The following is a 13,130-nucleotide window of genomic DNA, read 5'->3' as shown; positions in this document are numbered from 1 at the left end:
AGATTAATATGCTAAATTAAGTTGTCTGATTAATTTTTATCTTATATATTTTACTATTTATTTAAAAAATAATTATTGGTTTTTAAAGTTTATTATTTTAATAAGAAAATTATGTATTTTCTATAAAAGTTATTTTCTATTTTAACATTCATTTATTCATTCATTTTCTTTTCGGCTTAGTCCCTTTATTAATCAGGGGTTGCCACAGCGGAATGAACCGCCTCTGTTTTAACATATTTATGAATATTTAAATAATTTATTTTTAGTTTAATAAAGTTTAATAAAATTTAGTTTAATAACATTTTATAAGTTCTAAAAGTTTTTTAGTTTAATAAAAACATTTTTTTATATATTTGTAAAAAATTATTTTCTGTTTTAACATGATTATTTATATCAATTTATTTTTGATTTTATTAACGTTTTAATTTGTAATATTTTTTTATTTGTATTTTTATTCATTTAGATAGATTTTGGGGGGACTTGTATTATTTCTACTTGTTTTATTTAATTAATTATCTATTTATTTACATTTTTGCAATACTTTTCTTGTTCATTGTTTTTTATAAACTTGTAATTCATTAAACATAACCAACTCTGTGTTACTGCCTTTTTCGTTAAAATATTATGTAAGCGACTGACCAGTTTGTTGTTGTTTTTGTTATTTTTTGTTCATGTATAGCTGCCAAGTCAGGCAATTAACACTCATACAATCACCAACAATCCTTCTCAATAAAACTTTTTATTGAAAAATAGTATAATTCACCATAATTATAATTAATAATGTTTTAATTACTTTCCTTAAAGTAACATTTGTTGAAACGTTCTCCATTTATTTACTGCTGAGGATACTGACCTGACATATATTTTCTGTTATTAAATTATTAATATTGAATTATTACATTTATTAAATTCCAATAATTTCTTTGATGGGACAAGTGAAAATCTTTTCCAACTGGGATATCCGAAAAAAATCCTTAGCATTTAGCCCTGAAAGTCTAAAATTTCATTCATAATAGTCTTAAAAAGGTCTTTAAAAGTCTTAAATTTTACTTTGTGAAACCTGCAGATTTAAACACAGGCTGTAAATAGCCTGTCAGCAGGCCCTAAAATATCTTCTGAAGCCTGTCACTTTCTGCACCAACACGTGTGTCGACACACGTGACTCTGTGTGGGGCCTCCGGGAGAAAGTGCTTTCTTGGTGTTCAGGTCACATTTTAACACCTAGGTCACAGGGGTCAGACATCCCTGCTGTGGAGCAATCTGGGTCAGTGCGGCAGTGACGGAAAGAGGCGTAGAGGTTGTATGTCACAGGAACAGGTGGCCCTCTTTGACACCGCGCTTAGTTTAGAGCGGGGCCGAGGGAACCGGAGTTTATGACAAAGCTTCAGTTCGGGACAGCTATTTTATCCAGCAGCAGGTTTTTCCAGCTCGCCTGGCCTTTAGCTCGACGGGCTTATGTAGCTGTTTAGCCTTTATCACAAGCTGTGTAGCTAGTCTCGGTGCCTGGAGCTATTATTATTCACTGAGGGAGATCCGAGTATGTTGGGAAGTGTTTGGGGGTGGGGGAAGCTCACAGGAGTTCACTTTGGCTTGCAGATTAACAACAAACCGAATCTTGGAGTGAGCCACTGTTCGCGGCGAGGAGATGTGGTTGGCTCTACAATTCGGGCCATGGAATATTTGATAGGGAGGCTGGGAGGAAAGCCATGCCTGGTGCTGGCAGTCAACTTAAGAAGCCTGTAGGAAGAGGAGATCGGGAGTGAAAGAGAGGGAGAGAACATTTGGCTTACCCAAGCAACTGTGATGTGACCCGAACTCACACCTTCTCTTCTGAACGCCTGTTAAAATTAGTGCGAATTTAATTTAGAAATAGGATGTATCCAAAAAGAATCAAATTCGATGATTTATATTGATATACAACAAACCAGACCAGTTTTTACGAGTCTTTCATGCCAAAAATCATTAGAATATTATGTAAAGCTCATGTTTGATGAAGGTTCTTTACTACTATTAAACAATATACGTTTCAGCATCGGTATCACAATGTGATCATTCGCAAAAGTCACATCGCGAATATGTGCAATGTTGAGTCTGGATTATAATTTATCATTTGCAAGTGTTTTGTGGCCGTGTGAGGGTTTTAAAAGTATTCAGACATAAGAAATTGTACCGTTTGTAACTTTGACAAATTAATAACGATAAATTTTCTTGAATTGTTTATAAAATGAGGACTTTGCAGTATTATTTTACGTTTGATTATTCAATTAATACTGTTAGACTCCTCAGAAAACAAAGCAACCTTTTGCTTTATTGACTTTATCTACGCTTTTAGGTTATTATATTTTATGCACTCCCCTACATAAACACCCCAATCAATCTAAAATTATAAATTCTTTCCAAATAGTTATTCAACTCATCTAGTGATATTGTATTAATATCGCAATATATGTATCGCAAATAAAAAATATCGCAATGTTAGATTTTTCCAATATCTTGAAGCCCTACTACTAAGGATAATTAATACTGTAAGTATATCAAGCCTCATTTTTTAATAGTAATGCACATTGCTAATGACTTAATTCGGACAACATATACATGACTTTCTCAGTATTTAGACTTTTATTTTGTATCTTAAATAGTTGTTCATTCATTCATTTTCTTTTGGCTTAGTCCCTTTATTAATCTGGGGTTGCCACAGTGGAATGAACCGCCAACTTATCCAGCACATGTTTTACAAAGCGGATGCCCTTCCAGCTGCAACCCTGGGAAACATCCATACACACACATACACTGGACAATTTAGTATACCCAATTCACCTATAGCGCAAACTCCACACAGAAACGCCAACTGACCCAGCTGAGGCTCGAACCAGCGACCTTCTTGCTGTGAGGCGAACGTGCTACCCACTGTGTCACCGTGCAGCCTTAAATAGTTGTATCTCAGCTAATTATTGTTCTAAGCTTAATTATCCATCTCTAGCTAATGCATACATCTCAATTTCTAAAAACTGACAATTCTGGCTAAATTTGTGATCCAGGGTCATTTATATTGAGTTTAATTCAGATTCATACTCTGCTATCAGGGGATTAATCATAATTCTGTTTGATTCTGATACACAAGCTTGATTTAATTATGTTCACATTTAGATCTGGTTTGATTTTGATACCAATTCAAGTTTTTGATTGGATGTAGTTCAGATTAACCACTGTATTAATACGTATTCGGATTAAATTCCAATTAATTGGGGTAAATGTTATCTTGTCAGATATGTCAGATTATTGATTCTGAGTTTAAAACTGATTCACAAGCTTTATCTGATTTTGTTTGGTTTACATTTGATCCCAATTCAGAAGCTTTCAGTTTGATGAAAATTTCCTGATTTCCTGAAAATTATATAATTCTGATTCACCAGCTTGACTTGTCTAGGCTTCATTTCCAATTTATGGTTTCCTATCAATTAGTGCATTTCAGATACTCTTGATAAAATTTACAGTTATATTTTAATTAATTTGGGTAAATTTTTTATGAGTATGTCTGTAATAATCCTGATTTAAAGCTTAATTTAATAAAAGTTTAACTTGATTCACATTATATTCTGGTATTAAATCATTATTTTTACTTTTTTGGTACTGTCTTGACAAACACAATTTAAAACTCCAGAGGTCAAACATGACGGAAAATTCCTCTTGCTATGGAAGAGTTGTGGCACTGTCATGGCTAACAGCAGAGGATCAGTCAATAGACTCTCATTAACCTCATTTGCACTGCTGAGGGATAATAAGACTGCTATTCCTTCCATCTGAAACCTGAGCTCCTGTGCATTTTATGGACTTTTCGCCATTAATGCTCGGGTTTAGTTTTAGGCCTGGTTTTTTGCTTGTTAATAAGGCGTATAGAACAATGGTCCATTCAGCAAGCTGCGAAAGAGAAGAACTTGTGCTGGTAGCATATGGATATGGCCATATAGAGCTTGTGTTTTGAGTTTCTGGGCTGTTTTGTTTCTGTTGGAAGGAGCTTCATCCTGGCGCAGTGAGAATTTGAAAGGTTCTTGAGCTGTGAGGAAGCCCCCTTCCATAGACTGCGATCGTTAATGTGAGGTCGTCCCCCTTCCCAGCTTTCGGCCAGCATGTTATTTATTATTCAGTGAGAGCTATTACTGTGGATAAGAGGCTCCTCTCAGGCCTGTATCGATTGCTTTAATTGCTCCAAAACATTGTCAACTCTTAAGATAGATATTAAAGAAAGAGGCTTCCAGCATGCATGACAATAAGACACGGTGGAAGGGAGGGCCAAGTCAACGCCGTTCAAAAAATGTCCCTCGCCGCCGTGTTTCTCTGATAACGTAATCAATAACATCTTGTGAACATAAGCATTCGCTCTTGCCGAGAGGAGACTAGAAGAGCGGCATACAGCGTCTCTTCTCGTGCTGAATCGATACATTTTGGAAAAGAGATCCGCGGTAGGATGGTCAGTGATGTAAGCTTATGTATACCTTATTTGAAAACATGTTACCAAAAAGCATATGAATTATTTTTTACTCTTTATTTGGGACACTGTTATGCGTCATTTACCCAGTGAGCTTGTGACTGTTTTAAAGGCAACTGTGCTTGAGTGTGACTGCAGCACCTGTAGAGCCTTAAATCACCCAATGCCTATGATGGCTAATCCAGGCTGCTCTTGCTTAGTCTATAAACCCAGATGAAGCACTGCAAGCATTTGCTGTCTGTTATGTCCCCTCTGATCTGATTTCCAAACTAAGCGGAGGTCAGCTGAGGCTACGTACCCAGTGAGACTCCCATGCCAGCAAGCGCTGTATGACGTCCTCCTCTGTGGCTTTCCGTGCTCCTTGTGCGTGAGCCGTTAATGGAATGCCAAAGAGAAACGTTTTGAGAGTGCAGAGAGGGAAGGAGAATAAAAGTGTTTAAATAGAATCGAGGAGGTGGAGATTAACATTGACTCTCCCAAGTAGCACAGAGCAGCTTAAAACTATGGTCCGTCACACTCGCTGTCTGAACGATTTAAGAGCGGCAGAAGAAATGCTATAAAAGCAGTGGATTAAATGCACAAATTTCAACTAATGTAACTGTGACTAAATCCACGCAGAAAGTGTGTTGGTTTGATACGACTGTCGCCATATTCAGTGGGGAACGGATGTCGAACTTTTAAGGCGAGACAAAGACCCCTTTGTACGCCAGATCTGGGCTAAAGGCGCATGTTGGACCTTGCATTATCAACTGGGTCGTTTAATTGCATTACGTTCCTCAGAGGACCAGCCCTGATGGAACCCTGGCAGGCTGCGGTCCTTGATTAATCCCTCAGTTAAACACAGTCCACGTCCTGCTCGTGTTTCGCTTCCAGCTGGCTGCTGGACCCATCCTGCTGCTCCCGCTGTCCTCGATTACCCACTTTGAGAGCGAGAGGAAGTGCACAGGTGCGATTTACTAAAGAAAATCCATGGGTAATCCAGCAATCCCGTCTGATTAAAGCTATTAGCTTGAGTTCCCAAGACAGGACAAGATGGAGAGGCCCGACTCAGTCTCCCAAACCCTAACCTCACACGCTTCTGCGCGCACGCACCCTCAAAGGTGCACCAAAGGCCGGTCGGCTCGGGTGGCATGCCTGACCCCATCTGGTCGTGCGGTGACCTTGCTCACACTTGGATTAGCCAGCACAAAGCACAGTTCCCTCAGCCCGGGATTGTTCTTACCCTGCAGTGCCCCCTCCTATTAGTTCTCAATCATATGGTCCGTCGGTCATGTGATTAATAGCGGGTCAGCTGTCTCTAAGAGGGGCGGTCTTGTGGAATGTCAGATAGTGGACTGTCCATGGGGGGCGAGTGGGCCAGGGACTCTCTCTCTCTCTCTCTCTCTGTCGCTTTTGCTCTCCATTGCCTGAGGACAAAGTTAAGTGGCGTGGCTTACAGGGTTCACAAGCGTGCCATGGTCAAGTTTCCAGACAGTTTAAACACCTTTCGCCTAGTCTCATGGCCACAACACTAGCGTGAACCATTTGTTCTTGCTGTTTCAAAGGAACTCTTTTTTCCAGTATAGAAGAAGGGGAACAATATATCAAACTTGCTGTACATGCTTTTGTCCTTTTGTAATTTTGGTTTTGAACTTCAAGAACACTTACATTGTTCTACGTCACTTGCACTTTGAATTGGATCTTTTAATGTCCAATAAGTGGAGTAACTAAACAAATTTGCTTGGCTGCCTAATGACTTGAGCTTTTTTCTTTTGAACATTTCTATTTTTGTGACCAAAAATTGGCAAAATGTAGAAAACAATCTAAACTTCTTCACAGCTCCTACAAGCATGTGTAGCCGTTTCCTCTCTTGAAAGAGACTCACACCAAAGCCCTGTTTTCTTACATCAAGTCAGCTCAGAAGTGCACATCAGCGGTTTCCTCCCACTCAACCATTTTTAACCGCCAATGTTCTCTTCACCCCACGATCCTCAGCACTCGCTCTCCAAACCCAAAGCATCCAAAATATTTGAGAATGACCTTGTGGAGTTGCTTGTGTGAGTGCCTGGGATAATTTATATATAAAATGTGGGGTTTGAAAAATTGCCATTTCCATCTTTAGGTGGCCGGGGCTCTCCATTACCAAAATGGGCTGAGTCACCACACCATGTGAATCTTAATAAGCCTGCCCACAGCCTGGACCGCCTTGTCTCTATCCCCCCCTCTCTCGCTCTCTCTTTCTCTCCCTCTCTTGCTCTCCAGATCAGATGAAGCTGACTAGCTACTTTTTCTTTTACTCCCTTTGATTAATAGTTTTACGGATATCTGGACAGAGCAAAGTTTCTTGAACAATACCCGTTTCTGTTGAATTCTTGTTGCATTTTTGCGCATGTGCCATTGTTTCGGTTTCAATAATAGATTAGCTTTTGTTTTTATTTATTAAGAGCCTTTTAAGAGAGTGTGATGTCAATGTTTAGTGTCGATGTTTACTTTTTATCTAATGAAAAGGACCGAAGCTTACTCTGCCTTTGCAAAAGGCTCCACAGAGCTGGAGAAACGTGGCAGATTCCGATATGGTTTGAATTAGGTTGCTCTGTCTTGTGTTTGTGTGTTTTTCAGCATGTTGGTGTGTGTGTGTGTGCACATGGTAGAAGGCATCGGGCCAGCTCTGAGACAAAGGGCTCTGGAAATGTGTCGAACACAAGCTGTGGTTTTCCCTCGTCTCCCACTTTCCCTTTCCCATTCGCGGCTGCCTCCCTGACCACACATTTCCCTCGTCACCGCAGCTTAAACGAGACCCAAACACAAACAGCTCCCCTTGCGCTGCACGTTTCCAACCTAGAACCGGTTACAAACGAATATATCGTGGGCTGAAAGCAGGGAATACTCTCTCCATTCTCAGCCCAGACAGGAAAAGCAGTTTCAAATCCCTTCCACAATAATGAGCCTAACACTGGCGGATCAGCCGCCTTATCCCGGCTAAGGTCATTAGCGTGCCGGAACAAGTCGTTCTCTGCGCTGTAAGTACTTTACAAGGGAGAGCAGCTGTTCAACAAATCGTTGAAAGTATTTCTGTCGTAGGTCCTTACTTAAATAAGATATTTGATGGATAAAGGAGGCCCCGTAATATCCGCAATTAATAGCTAATTGCCATAATTTCCTTGCAAGTACTGCGTCATTGACATCTGCGTCCAACAGGCGCTCCAAATTTGGTCCTTCACCCTGGGGAGGTGGCTGTTTGCGGCAATTTCATATTTTTAGCACTTTGTTGAGATGTTCCCATGTCATACGCATGTTTCCGAGGAAATATTTGCTGTATTTGTCCCATAACATGACACACTGTGTAATCCTACTTACTGAGCAAAGCCAGGCCAGACGTTCTGATTTTAAAGCAGAGAGAGAGAGAGAGAGCGAATGTCACTGTAGACTTTCCTGCTACATCAGTTAGCATACGCTTGCCCATTTCCTCAGCTTGCAATAATGATTTAGCACTAACCCAAAGGAGTGCACTGGCAAAAGAAGAAACGAAAGCATAACCTTGCTTAAGGGCTGATAGTGCAGCCGGACGTGCTTTGTGGTGGTTCAAGAAACAGAGAGAAAAAAAGGATACTGAACAGAATGATGCTGATTGTGAATTTTTACAGATAATTTACAGTGCTTTATTACTTCATGTTCAGCACTTAATAGTCATATTAATTAAATCTGAAATGACTTTGAACTTGGAATGAGTGTAATGTTTAATCGGATGAGTAGTTACAGTACATGGCTTCTGCTTCCATTGTCACTATGCATTGCATGTCTTTTTAAATTAGCATTGTAAAATGTGTAATTATTATTCATAATATTTTTAATTACATTAAATATTAAATATTAAATGTTAAATATTTGCTTAATGTTTTATTAGAAGCATTGTTAAAATAATAATTATTATAATTTCAATGCATTTTATAATTGAGCAAACAAAATAAAACATTTGGATTTAAAATGATTTTGTATCGCTAGTTATTATTCATTATTTTTGCTAATTATTATTTCTTTTTAATTAGCAGAATAATTTATATTTTTGAAACTTGATTTATGTATAAAATGTATTTCAAAATCAAAGTGACAAACATATTCTGACTCAATTTTGCAATGCTAAAAATTCTAATTAATTAATTTAAAAGATTTGTAAAAAAATACAATAATTTGTTAAATATTATTACATTGAAAATAATCAAGTTGATATTGTTACTTGTTTAACTTCGTTAACATAATTTCACATTTCAAAATATTAATATTATACTAATTTTATTAAACTATTAGCTATTTATTAAACTATTAACAGTTTGCAGTTCACCTTGTTACGTCTTCACCATGAGGGTTTTGGGCACGGTATTATCTGCTTATGTGAATGTTTGCACGAGCAAAGATGGTCGTAGCTGTTATTGTCAGCTCCTGTTGTACAGATGCAGCTGCAGATGGGTCTCCTGTACCTGCCTGCATAGCTAATGAATCCGAATGGCATTCCCCCTTATAAAGCATAAATATGTAATTTGTTCAGCTGTTGTAATGAAATATGTATGTGTGAAACAGCGATTGTTTGGGTCATTAACAGCATGCCACAGTGTATTAAGAACTTAGTGCTCAAGAACAACGGAGAAAAAAAAACATAATAGCTTGAAAAATTCATCAGAGGGAATGCATTGTGGACGGGGAGACAGACTGCATCCCATCTCTGTCACGCTTTGAGTATTCTGTCTGAACTGAGGGCATGAGGAGGAAGACAGAGATCCCTCGATCAGATGCCATTACGTCTGCCGCAGGGGAAGATGACACTGATGTCCTCTGTGGAACGGGACCAACTTACGACTACACCAAGCAAAGGTCTTGTAGCTGCTTCTCCATTCAGGTGTTTACCTGAAAGTGGCACCCTTTGGACCTGACCTATGGTCATCTCCAGACATGTGGCAGAAGTAAAAAGAGCAGAGGTGCGAGATCATTTTATGAGCATCTCTTTTAATAGCCCTGGTCTTGTCGCGAGGCCACTCTGAAAGATAATCAGTTTGACCTGGCCCCTGCGGTTGGTGGAGGGGATCTATGGCAGGGTTAATTCCAACAGGCACAGGCCTCTGGGAAAAGAACATTCCACCGTGATCCTCTTTCATATGAGTCACTGATGCCTGGGAAGCCAGAAGACATGATGCGATTAGTCCCTGCACCTCTTAACGCCACTGCCACTCCCCCAACAACAAAAAAATACCAAAAAAGAGGTACCTTTCCACCTGGTGTCTCTCTTGACCTGGGCTAATGCCTCCAGCTGGTCCAAGAAGTTGCCGTACAGATTGCTAAATCAAATTAAGTCTCTATAAGTCGTAATCAGACTTTTCCTGGCTTAGTCTTTGCATAGTGCGTCAGAATATATTTAGAAAACCTTGCAAGGACACAAGTTGGTCTGTCAGGTGTTTGAATATGCAATGGCTTTCCTTAATGATTTCACCATCATTTACCTCATTAAAGGTGTCCTCCTAGGATTGGGTGGGTTTGGCAGCAGCATCTACTGATCTCTTGATTCCATCCCCCAGCATTTGCTAGGCCACTGGTTGGGAAAAGGTTGACATAGTGCATAGGTTCCAGAGGCTTGGAGGAGCCCTTAGTGGAGACTTGGTATGCCATCGACCATTGAAACTCCATCCTAAATATTTTTACTGAAACAAAAACATTCAACTCAACCAGACAAAACAAGACTACTTAGTGAGTAGTCATATCAGTTCCAATACATTTTAGCTAAATCAAAAACATTCATTCTACTCAGTCAGTGAAGTCCCGTTGACTTACAAATTACTTTAGAAACTAGTTTAGAGAAAACAGAGTATAACCAGTGACGGATGGATTTGCAGTCAAATAATTTCATTTTAGTGAATCACTAACTTGGACCACAACCAGTCTCTCATCTAAAGTCGGAGTCACATTAGAGTTTAAGCATGTGTCATTTTGTCATACTTTGATGTGACAAGAGATGGGATAAAACGAGATGATGTGACCCTGATAAAATGAGCATATTTAAAATTCCGAAACAAGAAACATTGTGTTTTGATCTTCTATTGGTCTCACAAATTCATGTAATTTGAATTTGCAGGCCAGCATTCACCAAGCTTTAGAATGCAGCAAAATGCAAAACTAGTCACACAATCTTGCGCATTCGCCTGCATATGAATGGAAGTCAATTGGACGAAAAGTGCTACATGACCACGGCTTTAGTGAAACAAAATATTACAGTGCAACCAATGTGGTTGATTTCGACTAATTTCAAGACTCTTATGAGCTGATTACTTATAGGAATCAGAAACTTACAGCACAATCAGAGATGTCTGATTCATTACTGTATAAACCATTTCTTTTCAGCTAATGGAAAAACATACAAAATAACCAGTGAAGCACAATTCATTATCATATAAACTGGTTCTTTATATTGAATCAAAATCTACAGCACAACCGGTGAAAGTCTTAACCATTGAAAATTCTTTAACGAATAACCCAGTATTTTCCAGTATTGATTCAGTATTCAATGACTGCCTGAAACTATACCAAAGTCAAACAAATCAACAATTTGATCCAGTATTTTAACGCCTGCCTGAAACTATACTGAAATCAAAGGCTGTTAGATTTATATCAATACCTAGCTCTAGAAATGTTTCTCAGCCACCTGTTACTGCATTTCTTTTGTCTTAGCGTGTCTGTTTTGGTCTAGATGTTGATGTAGCGTCCGTCCTGAAGTCACCCCCCTGGACAGGGACTAAGCCTGTTAACGCTAGCACTGTGCTATGCCAGCCAAAGGAAAGTGTCCTCCTTCCCTTCGGCAACTGAGACTCAGCCTGCCGGACACAGCACAGTTAATGTTTTTTCCTGGCCCGCTGTCAAGTTCCCCCTTAAACTGCCTGTACCAGCCACTGCTCGACAAAAAACAAAGCCGCTTCATCTGTTTCTACTCAAAGCTGTCCCATTCTCCTCTTTGCCGTCTTTTTTGGATTAAGAAAATAGTCTCAAAGAAGCATTTAAAAGAAAAAAGAGCATCAGGTTCGCTCCCTTTTTGGCAGACTTTTCCCCCCAGCCGCCATTTTAAGACTGGAATAAGGGAGAAGGGAGGGAGGGAAGAGAATGTCGCTTCCAGCCCTCCTTACATGGCGGACGAATTTGCTCTGCTTCCTGACCAATAGGAGATGGTCTTGATCATGTGATATGCCACGATAGCAAGGAGAGAGAGTCTCCATCTAGCACTTTGGCTCTGTCCCGTATGTCTCCCCCTCCTCTTGTTCTCTCACTCGCTTTGCTTCTCTCTTTTTAAACACACCAACCCACTCATTACTCTGTCACAGAGCAATTAGATAAGCTAGTTTTCGCCTAGAGGTTGTTAGCGATCCTCCCTCTGAGGCTGGCAAAAATTTCGTCCCGTCGTAGGGATTCATTGGAAAAGTTCAGTGCAGTCGTGCAGCTCTGTGCCGTTCACATTCTTCATGTTTCATGGATTTCCCTTCCTGGCCTGTGTCCAGAAAGCAAGGGATGGGGCGAAGGTGGAGGGACGAGCAAGAGAGAGCGAGCAATCTCAGTAGGACAACATCAGAGGCCATGAGACACTATTTATTTATATTTTTCAGAAATCAAGCTGAATTGGTGAGGCTCAAACAAGTTACTTTTAAGAGTTTCTATCGGTGATGCAAATCCCTACCGTAAGATCCGTGTAGTCTGATTCCTGTACAAGTACAAGTGACTCCTATGATGCAGTTCTGTTTAGTGAAACATAAATATACCATTATATCAGATTCAAAGTACTATTACAATCCAGTCCAAATGCCACCATGCCTGTGATCGAGTAGGAAAAACTTTCTCTAAGTGCATGTGTATCCAGCTAAACCTGAGGGTTGAACATACAATCTCTTTTCCTCAACTTTCTTCCTTTATTTCTTCCTCTTTGTTTGCCTGCCAAGCCCCTCACCAGGATGGCTACGGAATTGTTTGGGAAAACAAATTGGCTCTGTCTTGGCTGGGAGGTGGAGATAACACAGGGTTAAGAAGTCAGGACAGGGCACTCTAGTATTCCCCCAGAAAAAAGAAGAAGAGGGAAAACGATTACACCTGGGCCTGCAGATGTTTTGCTTCAATATCTGATCATCTCTAGTCCAATTGCTTTAATCTCTCTCTAATGCTCAATGAAGTATTGTGTGGCGAAAAGGCATTAGGATTGATTTTTAATGGAGTACGGAATCGGATTGGAGTGGAAACTGTCTGTTCTCCGTTTCCTCTGCGTCTCTTTATCAATTTTGGTTTACTCTCATCTACTTCCAGTTTACAATTGTTGTATTGTTGCATACGGCTGGCAAGCCGCCGGTTCTTTTGCTGATCTTCGGCGCGGGTGACAAACAAAGGCTTGTTTTTGTTTATGTGTCACATTGTATTCATTTTCACCCCAACCAGCTCTGTCTCTAAGCAACGGCACACGAAAAAGCATTTTAAATGAAAATAAAACCAGCCATCAACCTTGTTGTTGGCCAATACCACATTTTAGAAGCTTTTTCGTCACTCGGTATCCAAAAATGCGTTGGCTCTCCTCAAACCACAAACTGGGAAACTTTTCCAACCCCGCCGCTTTCCTACCATTTTTCATGGCGCAGGCCAAACGGAGGTGAGG

At 39.8% G+C, this 13,130-nt stretch overlaps 1 protein-coding gene and 1 long non-coding RNA gene across 9 annotated transcripts in view; one reads left to right on the top strand and one right to left on the bottom strand.

Moving 5' to 3' along the window:
- The window catches only part of nfia (nuclear factor I/A), a 192,226-nt gene that overhangs the window by 42,987 nt on the left and 136,109 nt on the right, over positions 1–13,130 (top strand). The window lies entirely within an intron of this gene.
- LOC130215718 (uncharacterized) lies at positions 8,801–11,340 on the bottom strand. Its single transcript, XR_008835734.1, has 4 exons — positions 11,124–11,340; positions 9,955–10,152; positions 9,722–9,792; positions 8,801–9,627 (listed from the first exon to the last, which is right to left on the bottom strand). It is a non-coding gene; the product is annotated as an uncharacterized LOC130215718 (long non-coding RNA).

The sequence above is a fragment of the Danio aesculapii genome, chromosome 22, assembly GCF_903798145.1.
Source record: "Danio aesculapii chromosome 22, fDanAes4.1, whole genome shotgun sequence".
Classification (NCBI taxonomy): Eukaryota; Metazoa; Chordata; class Actinopteri; order Cypriniformes; family Danionidae; genus Danio; species Danio aesculapii.
Note: the sequence above shows the minus strand (reverse complement) of the source record. Positions and strands in the feature narration are given on the sequence as shown.